Genomic DNA, 16,306 nt, shown 5'->3' with positions numbered 1-16,306 from the left:
TTTATGGGGAGACCAGCATTTGTAGAAACTGAGGGGGGAAACGTTTGGGGGCAGCTTGTTTTTATGCAAAGAAAGGCCCCAACAGTAGCTACTGCTGTTTTTGTCCTGGTTTGATTGTATTTTAGCTATTCTGTTGGGCACCAAGAACCTGGGACAGACCTTCCTTTTGATGTTCACAGATAGAAACTGAAATGGATACATAAAACAAATAGTTCACACAGCAAAATAAAGATTATTCTAAACCCCCTTTGAAACAGCTATTGTGTCTGAAGTACTAGATAGTCTTGTGGTTGAGGCCGTGCACCAGGGCTCAGTAGATCTGACTTCAGTTCCTGCTTTTGCTTCAGACCTCCTGTTTGAGCTTGGCTAAGTCATTTAGGGGCAGATTTGTAAAGGTATTGAAATAGGTGGGAATTAGGCACTTGGTCTCTGTGTGTCAGTTCCTCTCTCAGGGGTGTTGCAAGGATAAAATCAATAACAGTTGTGAAATTGTCAGATATTATGCTGCCCATAGAAGTAAAATATTATCTCAGATATTATGGGCCCATATAAGTAAAATGATAAAGCCCCTACCACTCATATGGTGGTTTACATCTTCAATGCACTGTCCATTTATTTTATTTTTCAAACTTCTAAAATGTCAATATAGGTGCCTGTCACAGGGTGGCTAGTTCTTTAACGGGAGACGGGCCTCAGTCCCACCAATGATAGCCAGCTCTCCTCTACAAGGGGGGAAAATGAAGAAGGTCACATGGCTCTAGTTGGTCATATGACCTAGTAGAGTTCTAGGGTAGATAAGGGAGCGGCCCAGGGGAAGACTTTGTGTGAAGCAGAGGGCAGGGCAGGGAGGCTTAAGACACCAGGCTTGAATCATTGGGTGATGCTTCCTACCTCAAGTATGGTAACTTTTTATAAACCAGGCATACACAATATGAGGTGTACAGTAGAAAGAAGTTTAACAACAGCGCATTAAGTGGTTAATCAACTACTTGGACCATCTCCTGCTCTATAGAACACTTCCAATCCCTGCATTAGAGACTGCTTTTTCTTTACCAGATTCTGTTGGCCCTTTTTATCCGGCCTAGTGCAGTTTTGGTTTAAACTCTGTGTGTGGGGACGTGTGGGGAGGTCACCTTCCCACTTTTAGATCCGAGGGACTTGGGAGCTTTAAAAATAATACATAAAATAATTGTAGAATTTCATACATGTCCTTATGATTAGGAGTCACTCTGTGGGAGGAGTGGTTTTTGTCTGGTTACATTAGGAAAGTATGCAGAGCAATTCAATTCCTGCACTTATCCCTCCCTCATCAGAATTATCCGAGTACCTTCCAGAAAGGCATTGAGCAACATGATTGGCACTTGTCCTGAGCGATTCTCCTTTTTTTCCCAGTGAGAAAATCATATGAGGTTGTCTGGTTTGGGTTTTTGATTTTGACTTTTTTCTTCCCATTTCCTCATTTTCTCTGGCATGTGTTGATTCTGCAGCCAGTAGCAATAACATATTTTCTTTTGGGGGTTTCCAACTCCTCATTGAGTCTTGCCACACGTTCTGTCCTGATATGTAGGTCCTGTCCTTCTGGTTTCCTTACTATAAATGCAACCTTTTCAACCTTGTCATCGAGGCATTCATTGCCATGCAACTTATGCCACATTGTAGGGCAACCATCACCATGGCTATTGCATCAGCCCTGCAGGTATTTCAGGGTGCTATTAAGTCTTGCTTGTCCAACTTGAAGGACAGAGGGCAAGTTCCATCCATAATAGGATGAGTGGCAATTATGGCAGCAGACACACGCGTCTGCCTATTGAGGCTGAAGTCAGTCTTTAGGCTGACCATCAACAGTCCTTATTCTACAGTTTGGGTTTCCAGCCTTCATGGTTGCCAATATTGACAGTTGCCTACCATCCCAGTGTCTAGTACAGTAACATGCAACATGACTTTAAAAGGGATTGCAGAGCAGAGGGGGCATTGAAACAAATCCAGCAAATCTTCAGATTACATAAAGGAGCCCTCCAAACTAAACATGCCTACCAGCTAAGCAAACAAAAACCCATGGATGAAACTGCACTCCTCCCCTCCCACTGAACAACATAGCAGCCCATGAAAATGCAAGAGAACCTTCAAATGTGGAAAATCACACAACTTGTGAACAAAACTGGCTGCAGTGATGTCCCAAGAGACTTGCAGCTCCTTAAATTGAAACACCCTGTTTCAAAATATGGAAGGTTTCCAAAGTTCCACTCATCATAAGGCCTATTGATCATACTGTCACTCCATGACTATCCACAGATCACTGACTCATCTCCCCATTTGAAAGAGGAAGATTAGTGTTCAGGACACTTGAAAATACAATGTTAGATTCTTCTACTTAAAGCAGTTTCAGGAGACTTAAATGTGCAATTTACATGGATGCCGTCATGTCTTATGATGCAGTCAGTCTCTGATGGTGAATTCTACATGATAATCTTGGCCTTAGTGAGCCAAAGCCTGAAATTTACTAACAGTGTTAGGGAAACCTAGTGCACTGTATTGAACCACACATTGTCAGCTAAGACCAGAAAACAAGTTCAACCCTGGTTTGAGCAGGTGTCATTCCCACTGAGGTCAATGGGAGGAGCAATGCACTTTTATTGCTGGGCTGGATTTGACCCTTAGTTTATTAAGTGAAATAAACTACTCATAAGAATACGTTGTTGCTGCTTAGATACAATGGGCCCCTTTTGTAAACTTCTCAATTTGCACATGCAGAGCTGCACATACAAATGATAGGAGGTCCCATCCTGTTAAAGTCTGCGGTGACAGGATAGACAGCAATGCTGGTGGATGGCCACAGGAAGGATGGTAAAGCTGGATTTTTTCTTTCCTGATTCCCACCCTAAAAAAGGCAACACCTTAGTCTGGGGAACCACATGCAGGACATGATAAACCCAAATGAAAACCCCTGTACAAGATTTACACAGTTCTCACAAGTGGGATTTTGGTTTAAAAGTACTACAGGCAGAGTTAGTTTTGTAGTGGGAGGGGAAAGTGTGCAGAGTGGGTCCCACTCCTCCATCACACACGTGCTCTTTTGGTTGCCCTTCAGCCATTTGGCTGGAAAAAACTAAGAATAAAAAAGAAAAAGAATAAAAGTTATAGGAACATTTTAGTTTCCTTGGGCGGGGATTGTTTTGTTGTCTAAAAAAATATTTAGGGTCCATTGGGGGTTAGGGAAAGTGAGTCTTTTCTGCTTAGTATAGCTTTTAATTTCCATATTGACTTTTTTGTTTAGTGAATTCCCTAAGAAAATTCACATGCCAGATTTAAAGCTCTGACTCATGTTGCAGCAAAGTCATTGGACGTGTTGCTTTCCATGTTGAATTTATGAAGAGTCCGAATAACAGCAGACATGAACTCCAGGCTGTCTAGAGCAATAAACGTGAGGCACTCTGAGCGGACACTGGTGACCTCCTCCTTAGTACCTACAGAAAAAGGAGACACAGGTGTTAGTACCGTTGGCTGATTTGAAGCACCATGTACTGTTGCGTTTGTACAAAGAGAGGGGCATCACCTGCTTTTCGTTGTACAGAATTGGTAATTTGTTAAATCTTGTAACATCTGGTAAATGAGATCTGCACTGTTCAGCCAGAAATGCAGAAACTGAGAGTGGTTAGGTTCTACCAACTATAATGACAGAGAGCATATGTGTAAATGAACATAACTGGCAATAGTAGGCCACTGCTTTTATGCTCACTGGCTTCTGAATAAGATGAGAGAAAATACATCACCAGAGCCACATCTGTGAGGCTCAAGGGCTTGGCAATAGACATCTTAGCCTATCCCTTCGAGCTCTCCTTTTGGATATCTGGCCGTCATCTTAAACTGTACGTGCCCTAAAAGAGTTCCTTATCTTCCTACCCCCCATTATGTCACTGCTGATGGTGCCATCCTCCTCTCTGCTCACCAGGCCTGTGACTGTGGGGGGCCATCTTTGATTCCTCTTTCACCTTGTCTCACCCACCCCAAATCATGTCCAAATCCTGTTCCTCTTCTTCCAAAACATCTCTAAACCCCATATCTTCTCACTCTGTAACTAAAGCTATAACTCTTTTGTCCAGACCTCTGATTGCCTCTCGTTTTGATTACTGCAACTTCCTCTTCTGGCCCTCCTGACACCCGGGTTGACCTTCTCAAGTCCCTACCAACCACAGACACCTAATCTCCTCTCCCTAGCCTGTCACTGTTACCATATCCTGCCTCTCTCTGAATGATTCCCCTTTCCTCAAAATCACTGAATTCAAGCTTCTGTCCTTATCTTCAAAGCCACAAGTGACTCCACACATCTGCACTCATCTGTTTTGTCTGTCCACATTGCCCATCCTCCCCCACACACCTCCTCCTCTCTGTCACTGATGCCTTGTCAGACCATTTGTTCTCTGACAAACATCCCTGTGCCTTTTACACACAACACACATGAGCATGTCACTAAGGCCATTACCCTGTCTGTATTCAGATGCCTCCTGAAGACCCACCTCTAATCATGTTGCCTCTGAGTATCTATAATGGCATGGTTGTAGACTTGTGTAACTTGGAATTGTCTGCTTCTTGATTTATGAGACATTTGCCTAGGCTGTGCCCTTAAGGGCATCTGTGTTTGTGCGACCAGGTTTTTCATGAGCACTTGTGTATGAATATTGGAGTGCAAAGCAGAGATGGACAGTCTTACTCCAAATGAACTTTGAGTGTGACACCAAGGACAAGCAGAAACCTTGTGCATCATTTTAACTTGCTTTGTAAAATAATGGAATATAAGCAATGTATGTAGCACTTACAGCATGCTTGACACTTTACAAAATACAGAGGAATGCCTGGTTCCTGCCTGGAGCAGCAGACTTCTGTACCATGGGTGGCGGGTGTCAAAGGCCAGGGCAGGCTAAGCCTCCCATGACCCAGGCTGTGGCCTCGCCCATGTTCCTCCCCAAGGCCCCGCCTTCCCTTCCCCTCTGTCCTGAAGCCACAGCAGTGAGCAAACTATGGCCCAGGGGCCACATCCAGCCGATTTAATCTGGCCCTCAAGCTCCTGCTGGGGAGCGGAGTCTGGGGCTTGCCCAGCTCCCAAGCTCCAGCCGGGAAGCGGGAGCAGGGGCCGCTCCGTGCGCACGTGCCGTGGCTCTATGAGGCTCCCAGAAGCAGTGGCATGTCCCCCATCTGGCTCTTATGCATAGGGGCAGCCAGGGGGCTCTACATGTTGTCCCCGCCCCAAGCGCTGCTCCCGCAGCTCCCATTGGCTGGGAACTGTGGCCAAAGGGAGCTGTAGGGGCAGCGCCTGCAGACAGGTCAGCATGCAGAGTCACCTGGCCACGGCTCCGCGTAGGAGCCGGATGGGAGACATGCTGCTGCTTCTGGGAGCTGCTTGAGGTAAGTGCCACCTGGAGCCTGCACCCCTGAGCCCCTTCTGTGCTCCAGCCCCCTACCCCAGCCCTGATCCTGCTCCTGCCCTCTGAACCTTTTGTTCCCAGCATGGAGCACCCTCTACACCCCAGAACCTGCACCCCCAGCTGGACCCCTCACCCACCCTGTGGCCCAATCCCCCGCCCCAGCCCGGAGCCCCCTCCCACACTCCAAACCCCTTGGTCCCAGCCTGGAAGACTCCTAAACCCCAAACCCCTCATCCCCAGCCCCACCCCAGAGCCCACACCCCCAGCCAGAGCCCTAACCCCCGCCCCAGCCTGGAGCCCACTCCTGCACCCTGAACTCCTCATTTCTGGTCCGTGTCCCCAGCCAGAGCCCTCAGCCCCTCCCACACCCCAACCCCAATTTTGTGAGCATTCATGGCCCGCCATACAATTTGCATACCCAGATGTGGCCCTCGGGCCAGAAAGTTTGCCCATTCCTGCTTTAGGAGGAAGATGAGGGTGAAGACTTTTGAAGTAGCACAGGGGATTTAGCTAGACATTTTCCATTGACCTGCATTATCTCACTTGGCATGTTTACATTATGTCCTCAGTGTCACAACTGAGTGTTCAGTGTTGAAAAATAAAAAAATTTAAAGCTAATTTTACAACACCGGGTCGCTAACACCACTTACCACAGATCTTCAAACAAAGGGTGGAGGTGGTAGAGTAAAAGGCTGTTCACCAGCTATTGTCAATGTCCATCTTCTGACTTCTAATACTGCCTTCCTGGTTCTCTAGGATGGGAGAGGTGGGGCAGGCTGATGACCGCTAGGTGAATAGATGAGTTACTTGGGCTTTGGGGATGTAAAGCACCACTCCATGGAAGTGCTAATCCTCAGCGGGAGGGTGGGGAGAATTCCATCTACCAGGATTTCTGCATCCCCTCGGAAAGAAAGAAACCAGCGCGGACACAGATTGTTATTACTTCACTGCTGTGATCCACCACATCACATTCCTTCTCAGAGTAATTAAGCCAGGACTTGAACTCTGAAATACCAAGGGCTGGGGGGAAGGGGGGCAGGGGTCAGTGTGTTAATATACCTAGTGTCATTAGAGGCCATTTCAAATAATGCTGCTGATGACAGATGGATGTTGTTGGTATCTCATTAGACAACGCAATGACTGAGACATCACATTCCTTTCAACAAGAATAAACCTGGACCATTTGCCATTGTGCAGGAAGGGGGAGAAACATTTTTCTTTTTATGATTCCCTCCCCTCCTGCATCCTGTGTAGATTTCAAACAGCGCCAGCTATCAGGCCTGTCATCATATGTGGCTTTGCTAACCTGAATAGTTCTGCCTCAACAATCAAGGATTAAAGCAAAATCCAAGCAACAGGTATATTGTGTATAATATATGAAAGTATCCTACTGTTTGACGAAAGGCCCGACTTCACAGTCCCCCCAGGGTGTGTGGCTCCTGGTACAATACTTGCTTTCTAGCACAGCCAGATCCATGTAGTACACTTTTCCTGCTGTCCCCTGGAAAGGTAGGGAACAGGCAGTAAACATGATGGAAGATGTTTTTAGGTTGCGCTCTCCTCAGGGCCTGTATCATCTGTGTTTAGACAGCACCCTAGCACATTTTGGGTGTGACCGCAATCTAAATAATAAACCATCATCACAATCCATCCTAAGCAGCTAGTGCAGAGGTGGGCAAACTATGGCCTGCGGGCCACATCTGGCCCGCGGGACCATCCTGCCTGGCCCTTGAGCTCCTGGCCGGGGTGACTAGCCCCTGGCCCCTCCCCTGCTGTTCCCCCTCCCCCACAGCCATGTCACCGCGTGGGGAGCATGGCTTGCGCCCGCCCACCTCCCAAGCTTTCCAATAAGCCAGTCCTGCCGCTCTGAGTGGCATAGTAAGGGGACGGGGGCAGGTGAGGGAGTGTTCAGATAAGGGGCAGGAGGTTCCAGGGGGCAGTCAGGGGATGGGGAGCAAGGGGGGGGGTTGGATGAGTCGGGAGTTCTGGGAGGAAAGTTGGGACGGGGAGCAGGGGGGGTTGGATAGGAGGTGGGAGTCCCGGGGGCCTGTCAGGGGGTGGGGGTGTGGATAGGGGTCAGGGCAGTCGGGGGGATGGATAGGGAATGGGGTCCCGGGGGGTGGTTAGGGGCGGGGGGGGGGGGTTCTGGGAGTGGGTGGTCAGGGGACAAGGAGCAGGGGATGTTGGATGGGTCAGGAGTTCTGAGCGGGGCAATCAGGGGGCGGGAAGTGGGAGGGGGCAGATAGGGGCAGGGGCCAGGCTGTTTGGGGAGGCACAGCCTTCCCTACCCAGCCCTCCGTACAGTTTTGCAACCCCGATGTGGCCCTCAGGCCAAAAAGTTTGCCCACCCCTGAGCTAGTGAATAGTGTACAACTTGTTAGCCCCAGTGTAAACCGAAGAGTCAAATTAGAGAGATGTCAAAGGTAAACAAAGAGCTGAAGAAGAGCTCTGTGTAAGCTCGGAAGTGTCTCTCTTACCAGCAGAAGTTGGTCCAATAAAAGATATTACCTTGCCCACTTTGTTTCTCTAAAAGTAAACCAAGTAATAAAGTAGCCTTATAATACTATGAGCAGCCTGTTTATAATCACAGTAGGTATTTATTTGGCACTTTCCCTCTCCATAGTGTGTTTGCAAACCTTAACAGGAGGAGCAGCTAACGGGAGTTTTGCGAGGGACTTCTCCAGGTGAAGGAGGGGCGACTGGCGTGACCTGAGGTAAGTTTGTTGTCTGTTGTGTGTGTGTGTGTTTGTGTTTGTTGTGGTGTGCTTGCTGCTGGACTGAAATATACCGTGTGGTCTGTTTGTTTGGACCACGTGTTGACCGTTTGGGTGCTGAGCCTAGCTGCCTGTTAGGCAAGGCTGAGAGCTGAGAGCTTCTTAAGAAGGCGTTGATCCCTAAGCCCTTTTAGCACTCATCTACCCTTAACCAGGGGGCGGGGCTACTCAGGAAAACCAGGGCTGGAAAAAGCCGGCTCCTAAGCGATCAGAGGAGCTAGCGAACAGGGGAGTTTTGCGAGGGAGTGGCAGAGTGGGGGGCTAGATACACTTACCATTCCTTAAACTCCTTTAAACTTAAGGCAAAAAACACCCCCTGATAAAAACAAACCCTCAACAAAGGAACTAAGATCAGGAGTAAAAAGAGAATGCAGGCAGAAGTCCAGCAACAGAGTGGGGGCTACCCAGTTTATTGCACCCAATGCACCATATATGATTACCTGCCCTTTGGACAGGCGGCGTATGTGTGCGTTCAGTGCAAGGAGCCCCTGGCCCTCAGACACCGTGTACAGCCTTTGGAGACCAGGGTGGCTGAGCTGGAGGAGCTAAGGGAGACAGAGAGGTACATAGATGAGACTTTCCGGGACATAGTAGAACGGTCCCACCCCAAGTCTGACAGCCTCTGTGCTGTTGAGGAAGATGAAAGCCTCAGGGAAGGAGAACACCCAATGGAGCAGAGGGAAACGATCCCATAGTTGGGACCCTCCTTCCAGATAATGTTGTGGTATCCTCTTGCACTGAGGATACCTCTCTGGGGGAGGGAACTCCAGCTATTAGGAAGAGACAGGTATTAGTAATGGGCGGTTCGATCATTAGAAACATAGATAGCTGGGTTTGCGATGACCTGGGAACCGCATGGTGACTTGCCTGTCCGGTGTGAAGGTTGTGGATCTCTCGAGGCATCTAGATAGACTTATGTGTAGTGCTGGGGAGGAACCGGTGGTCGTGGTACATGTAGGTACCAGTGACATAGGGAGGGATAGGAAAGAGGTTCTGGAGGCAAAATTTAGGCTGCTAGGTAAGAAATTGAAGTCCAGGACCTCCATGGCAGCATTCTCTGAAATGCTTCCCGTTCCACGCGCATGACCAGTTAGACAGGCAGAACTGCAGGGTCTCAATGCGTGGATGAGACGATGGTGTATGGAGGAGGGGTTTAGATTCATTAGGAACTGGGGAAACTTTGGGGAAAGGGGGAGCCTATGCAGGAAGGATGGGTTCCGCCTAAAGCAAAATGAACCAGATTGCTGGTGTTTACCATTAAAAAGGTCGCAGAGCAGTTTTTAAACTAAGGGCTGGGAGAAAGCCGACAGGTGCGGAGGAGCACGTGGTTCAGACAGAGACATTCCTTAGGGGAGGATCTACTAATGGAGATTCTCTATATCCTAGTAAAGAGGAGAGGATGTAAGATGATAAAATGCAGGTAGGATCTGATGAGAAACGATCAAATGAAAATAAGTCTCATTCAATTACATCATGTAGTGGGAGACAGCTAAAAAGTGACATGTTTTTAAAGTGCTATATACCAATGCTGAAGTTTAAATAATAAGATGGGTGAACTAGAGACCCTTCAATGACTGCTTCTTGGAACAGCTAGTCCTGGAACCCACCAAAGGAGAGGCAATTCTTGGTTTAGTCCTAAGTGGAGCACAGGATCAGGTCCAAGAGGTGAATATAGCTGGACCGCTTGGTAATAGTGACCATAATATCATTAAATGTAACACCCCTGTGGCAGGGAAAACAACACAGAGGCCCAGCACTGTAGCATTTAATTTCGGAAAGAGGCACTACACAAAAATGAGGAGGTTTGTTAAACAGAAATTAAAAGGTACAGTGCCAAAAGCAGAGGTGGGCAAACTACGGCCCGCAGGACCGTCCTGCCCAGCCCCTGAGCTCCCGGACGGGGAGGCTAGACCCCGTCCCCTCCCCCGCTGTCCCCGTCCCCCGTAGCCATGCTGCCGCACGGGCAGCACAGCTTGTGCCCACCCACCTCCAAGGCTTTCCAATAAGCCTGTCCTGCCGCTCTGAATGGCATGGTAAGGGGGCGGGGTGTGTGTGGTTGGATAAGGGGCAGGAGGTCCCGGGGGACAGTCAGGGAACAGAGGGGTGGTTGGATGTGGTAGAGGTTTGGGGGGGGGCGGTCAGGAGACAGGAAGCAGGGAGGGTTGGATAGGGGTTGGGGGTCAGGGAGGTCCTGAGAGTGGGGGGACAGGGAGCAGGGGGGGGTTGGGTAGTGGGTGGGGTTATGGGGGGCAGTTAGGGATGGGGGTCCCGGGATGGGGGCGGTCAGGGGACAAGGAGTGGGGGAGGGGATTGGATGGGTTGGGGATCCCAGGGGGCCTGTCAGGGGGTAGGGGTGTGGATAGGGGTTGGGGCAGTCAGGGGACAGGGAGCAGGGGGCATTGGATAGGGGGCGAGAGTCCCGGGGTGGGGGGTCTCAGGAGGGGGCGGTCAGGGGACAAGGAGCAGTGGGCGTTGGATGAGTTGGAGGTTCTGAGGGGGGCAGTCAGGGGGCGGGAAGTGGGAGGGGGCGGATACCAGGCTGTTTGCGGAAGCACAGCCTTCCCTACCCGGCCCTCCATACCATTTTGCAACCCTGATGTGGCCCTCAGGCCACAAAGTTTGCCCACCCCTGGCCAAAAGTGAAATCCCTGCAAGCTGCGTGGAAACTTTTTAAAGACACCATAATAGAGACTCAACTTTAAACGTATATCAAAAATTAAAAAACATAGTAAGAGAACCAAAAAAGTGCCACCGTGGCTAAATAACAAAGTAAAAGAGGCAGTCAGAAGCAAAAAGGCATCCTTTAAAAAGGTGCCTAGTGAGGAAAATAAAAAGGAACATCGTAAACTCTGGCCACTGGAGAGTCCAGTCAGCAGCCACCACTGTCTGGCCACCAAGCTCTGAAGGCAGCAGCGCTGAAGTAAGGGTGGCATGATATGGTAGGGTGGCTACTGGCGGGGAGCTGCCTTCAGAACTGGGCGCCTGGCCAACAGCCACCTCTCTCCGGCTGCTCAGCTCTGAAGGCAGCGCAGAAGTAAGGGTGGCAATACCTCAACCGCCCCTCCCTAAAACAACCTCGTGATCCCCCTGCAACTCCCTTATGGGTCTGGACCCCCAATTTGAGAAACTTTGGTCTCCCCCATGAAATCATTATAGTACAGGGTAAAAGCACATAAAAGACCAGATTTCACAGGGGGGAGACCAGATTTCACGGTTCTGACGTGTTTTTCATGGCCATGAATTTGGTAGGGCCCTACGTATAAAAGTGTCCAAATACCGAGTTATTCAGAAATAGCTATTGCAGTTTAAATTCACCCCCTATCTTAATCCGAATTAACTTTCAAGTCAAACAAGCCCTCAGCGTATGATGGGAATAGAAAGTCAGACACACTGCAGGAGCAGTAGGTAGCTGCAAGATGATTAGGGGACTGGAACACATGACTTATGAGGAGAGGCTGAGGGAACTGGGATTGTTTAGTCTACAGAAGAGAAGAATGAGGGGGGATTTGATAGCTGCTTTCAACTACCTGAAAGGTGGTTCCAAAGAGGATGGATCTAGACTATTCTCAGTGGTAGCGGATGACAGGACAAGGAGTAATGATCTCACTTTGCAGTGGGGGAGGTCTAGGTTGGATATTAGGAAAAACTATTTCAGTAGGAGGGTGGTGAAACACTGGAATGCGTTACCTAAGGCGGTGGTGGAATCTCCTTCCTTAGAAGTTTTTAAGGTCAGGCTTGACAAAGCCCTGGCTGCGATGATTTAATTGGGGATCGGTCCTGCTTTGAGCAGGGGGTTGGACTAGATGACCTCCTGAGGTCCCTTCCAACCCTGATATTCTATGATTCTATGATTCTATGACCATGACTGGCACACTAAGTAGTGGTCACGCACACCAGTTGTCTAGCCACTGGTGAGCGATCTGGAGGTATCACAGCAGAAGTGAACTGTAAGGAGGAATGTGAAGCGGGACAGTGTTGTGAGTTTGCCGGTTATTACCATTGGCCCTGGAGAAAACGCGAAGATGTGAATAAGGGTAACTGGGGGGGAGATTCAGGAAGGCTCTTTTTAACCCATTGAAATAATCTAGGCCAGGAGAATGTACAGGAGGGACAGAATGGAAGCGTTACAAATATTTTGCTTCAGAATAAAAGAATTTATTGCTGCCTCTCCCAGACAGGGTTATTTGTCATGCCCACATTTTTATTTAGCTACTAGGCCATGTTATACCACTGATTTCTACATAGAACTTCCCAGGGATAACATGGTGTGGCCATCTGAGATGGGAATGAGGCACTGTGACCTACTGGTTCCAGTATAGGACTGGGATTCAGGGCTCCTGGGTTTTGGTCTCAGCTTGGTCACTATCTGGCTTTCTAGCCAAGTCACTAAACCTTCCTTTCCCTCACTTTCCCTGTCTATAAAATGGGGATACTGGTACCTTCTGCACAGTGGTGTTGGGAAATTTGTAAAGGGGTCTGAGATTCTTAAATGGAAAGTACAAAGTATTTTCACTGAGCCCAACTGCTGCATTCCTGGTGTAAGATTTTTTGCCATCCACTGTGTGGGGTTTGTAAGGTAGCATTTAGAAGCAGGGTCAGATCTGTTCAAGTATTCACACAGATAAGAAGGATCATATTCCCCTACCAAAGCCTCTTCCCTAGAGCCTCTACAGATGGGATAAACTCAGTCTCCTAGTCAGCTGTCCCATTCGCCATAAATTTTAATCCCACAGCTACCTGGGAGCTATTACTGCAGCCATAATGGCTGTTGTATTTGCCTACCTAAGAAAAGGAAAAGGAAAACATACCTCCATCCGTGTACAAAAACTGTTTCAGCCTGCATCAGAAGCAAACAGTACTTTTAAAAACAAATATGTACTTACTGTCAATATTTCACAAAAAAAATGTTTTTGAAAGGAACATGGGCCGTGTTCCAGCAAAGGTTTATAAGAACTTAATTTAAAATACTGTAAGAGAAAATGGGTTAATGGACAAAGTTTAAATCAACAGAGCAATTTCTTTCTTTGTGTTTGTAAAACCAACACTTTCTGATGTAATAATTAAAAGTTCATGGTCAGTTTATTCCATTGAAAATCTGAAAAATATTTCTGGGGTATGTCTCCTTTTCCTTAAACCCAGATTCTACAGGCTCATTGCTCGGACTGAGGCAGGGAGGGGCAGCAAACTGGCCGCAAAACCACCCGGAGAAGACGGAAGTACTACTTATTGGCAGGGGAAAACACTGGGAGCAGTTGTAGAGTTAGTATCTGTACCATCTATTGAGGGTGTATGCCTGCTTCCGACTGGCTTGTGATCCCATTTGAGCCAGGGCCACACCTGGATTCTTGCGTAGCCTCTGGTACCTTTCACCGTTTATGTAGGGTGACCATAAGTCCCGTTTTGACCGGGGCAGTTCCTTTTTTTAAGTCCTATCCCAGCCATACCAACATTTTTGGCAAAAGTGCGGCCTTTGTCCCGTTTGCTCTTGCCAACTTGATCAGGTGGCAAGAGCAAACGGGACAAAGGTCCACTTTTGTTAAAAAAAGTGGGGTGTGCAGGAACATGTGGGGGAGAGGGATGAGCAGCAATGGCAGCCCCATGCGGGGGGGAGGGGGGAAGACAGGGCTCCAGCTGGAGGACGGGAGACGGGGAGACAGGCAGGGCTCAAGCAAGCAGTGATTCCAGCCCCAGCCTTGTGGGAGCGGGGAGGGAAGGCAAGGTGGAGAGGGCAATGCCAGCCCCAGCCTTTGGGAAATATGGTCACCCTACATCTATGGCTATTCTGGAGATTGTGATTAGTACTGTCTAATGCAGACCTCACAATGCTCACCCATGCCTTTGTCACCTCCAGGCTAGACCACTCTCCTGTGCTCTACGTAGTGCTAATCTTGAAGTCTAGCTGGAAGTTCCAGCTCGTGCAGAATGCATCTGCCCAGCTCCACAGCAGGGTGTGCTACTGTGAACACATAACACCTGGCTTCTTCTTTGCTTCCATGTATTCTTCAAAGTGTGGGCAATGACTGTTGGCCCTGAATGATCTGAAACTGCCAGTCACTCTATAGCATACTATAGACGTTGAAGTCTGCCGACAGACTCCTGCTCTGGGGTGTGTGTGTGTGTGTGTGTGTGAGTGAAAACCGTCTACTCCCATTGGCAGGATGTTCTCATAGAATCATAGAATATCAGGGTTGGAAGGGACCTCAGGAGGTCATCTAGTCCAACCCCCTGCTCAAAGCAGGACCAATCCCCAACTAAATCATCCCAGCCAGGGCTTTGTCAAGCCTGACTTAAAAACTTCTAAGGAAGGAGATTCTACCACCTTCCTAGGTAACGCATTCCAGTGTTTCACCACCCTCCTAGTGAAGAAGTTTTTCCTAATATCCAACCTAAACCTCCCCCACTGCAACTTGAGACCATTACTCCTTGTTCTGTCATCTGCTACCACTGAGAATAGTCTAGAACCATCCTGTCTGGAACCACCTCTCAGGTAGTTGAAAGCAGCTATCAAATCCCCTCTCTTTCTTCTCTTCTGCAGACTAAACAATCCCAGTTCCCTCAGCCTCTCCTCATAAGTCATGTGTTCCAGACCCCTAATCATTTTTTTTGCCCTTTGCTGGACTCTCTCCAATTTATCCACATCCTTCTTGTAGTGCGGGGCCCAAAACTGGACACAGTACTCCAGATGAAGCCTCACCAATGTCGAATAAAGGGGAACGATCACGTCCCTCGATCTGCTTGCTATGCCCCAACTTATACATCCCAAAATGCCATTGGCCTTCTTGGCAACAAGGGCACACTGCTGACTCATATCCAGCTTCTCGTCCACTGTCACTCCTAGGTCCTTTTCCGCAGAACTGCTGCCTAGCCATTCGGTCCCTAGTCTGTAGCTGTGCATTGGGTTCTTCCATCCTAAGTGCAGGACCCTGCACTTATCCTTATTGAACCTCATCGGATTTCTTTTGGCCCAATCCTCCAATTTGTCTAGGTCCCTCTGTATCCTATCCCTGCCCTCCAGCGTATCAACCACTCCTCCCAGTTTAGTATCATCCGCAAATTTGCTGAGAGTGCAATCCACACCATCCTCCAGACCATTTATGAAGATATTGAACAAAACCGGCCCCAGGACCGACCCCTGGGGCACTCCACTTGACACCAGCTGCCAACTAGACATGGAGCCATTGATCACTACCCGTTGAGCCCGACAATCTAGCCAACTTTCTACCCACCTTATAGTGCATTCATCATTCTCACGCAAGGTACCCTGCAGATCCTCAAGGTTTGCCAGGGGCCAAGTCTAGGGAGGGTCAGAATGCTGCTGCACAACCCTTGTTTACTTGGTTAGCTCTGGTATTCTCTGGGTGGTTTTTCTTTTTAGGGTTTATCATTTATCCATGGTGAAATGATATGATGGTTGCCAGCATCTCTGTAGGAGGCAGTGATGATTAATGCTAATGGATAGTTTTGCATAAGTTATGGCTCCTTTGCTTAAAAATAAACAAGGATCTGCTACTGCAATTGGCATGCTATGAACTGATTAAACAAGTACATAAAATCTGTGGGCTAGGTCCTCAGATGGTGTAAATTGGTGCACCTCCATTGGCTTCAGTAGGGCTATGTCAGTTTACTGTAGCTGAGGATGTGGCTCCAAATGTATATATATATATATAGACAGAGAGTCAATGTTGAAAATGAAGATGTAGGAGTATGAAAAACATAACAAGCTTTTGATTAAAATTGAGCTTGCTATTTTATTACAAAATTTCCAATGTTGGGTCTACAATAAACATGGTATGAGATTTGACAGTTTTGTTGTAAATCACGTTTGGATTGGTTAGCAGAATCTACTGCAGCCATTTCGGAAGCAGCGCACGTGCAGTAAATATTAAGGAATAGGCCACCTTCACCTGGAGTAAGTGCATGCAATTCTGTTGACATCATTGGAGTTGCACTTGCTGGGTTTTAGCCCACTGTGTTATTTCCATGCTGGTCAGTTGCTGGGAAGAGAAATGAATATGTTTTGTGTTCAAATCTGAACCAATGGAGGCTTTTGAGATGGAGGAGGTGGTGAGTTCTGAGTTCTGTATTCATGCCCAATGTAGACAATGATGTTTG

Source organism: Caretta caretta, chromosome 9 (assembly GCF_965140235.1).
Source record: "Caretta caretta isolate rCarCar2 chromosome 9, rCarCar1.hap1, whole genome shotgun sequence".
In the NCBI taxonomy this organism is placed as follows: Eukaryota; Metazoa; Chordata; order Testudines; family Cheloniidae; genus Caretta; species Caretta caretta.
Note: the sequence above shows the minus strand (reverse complement) of the source record.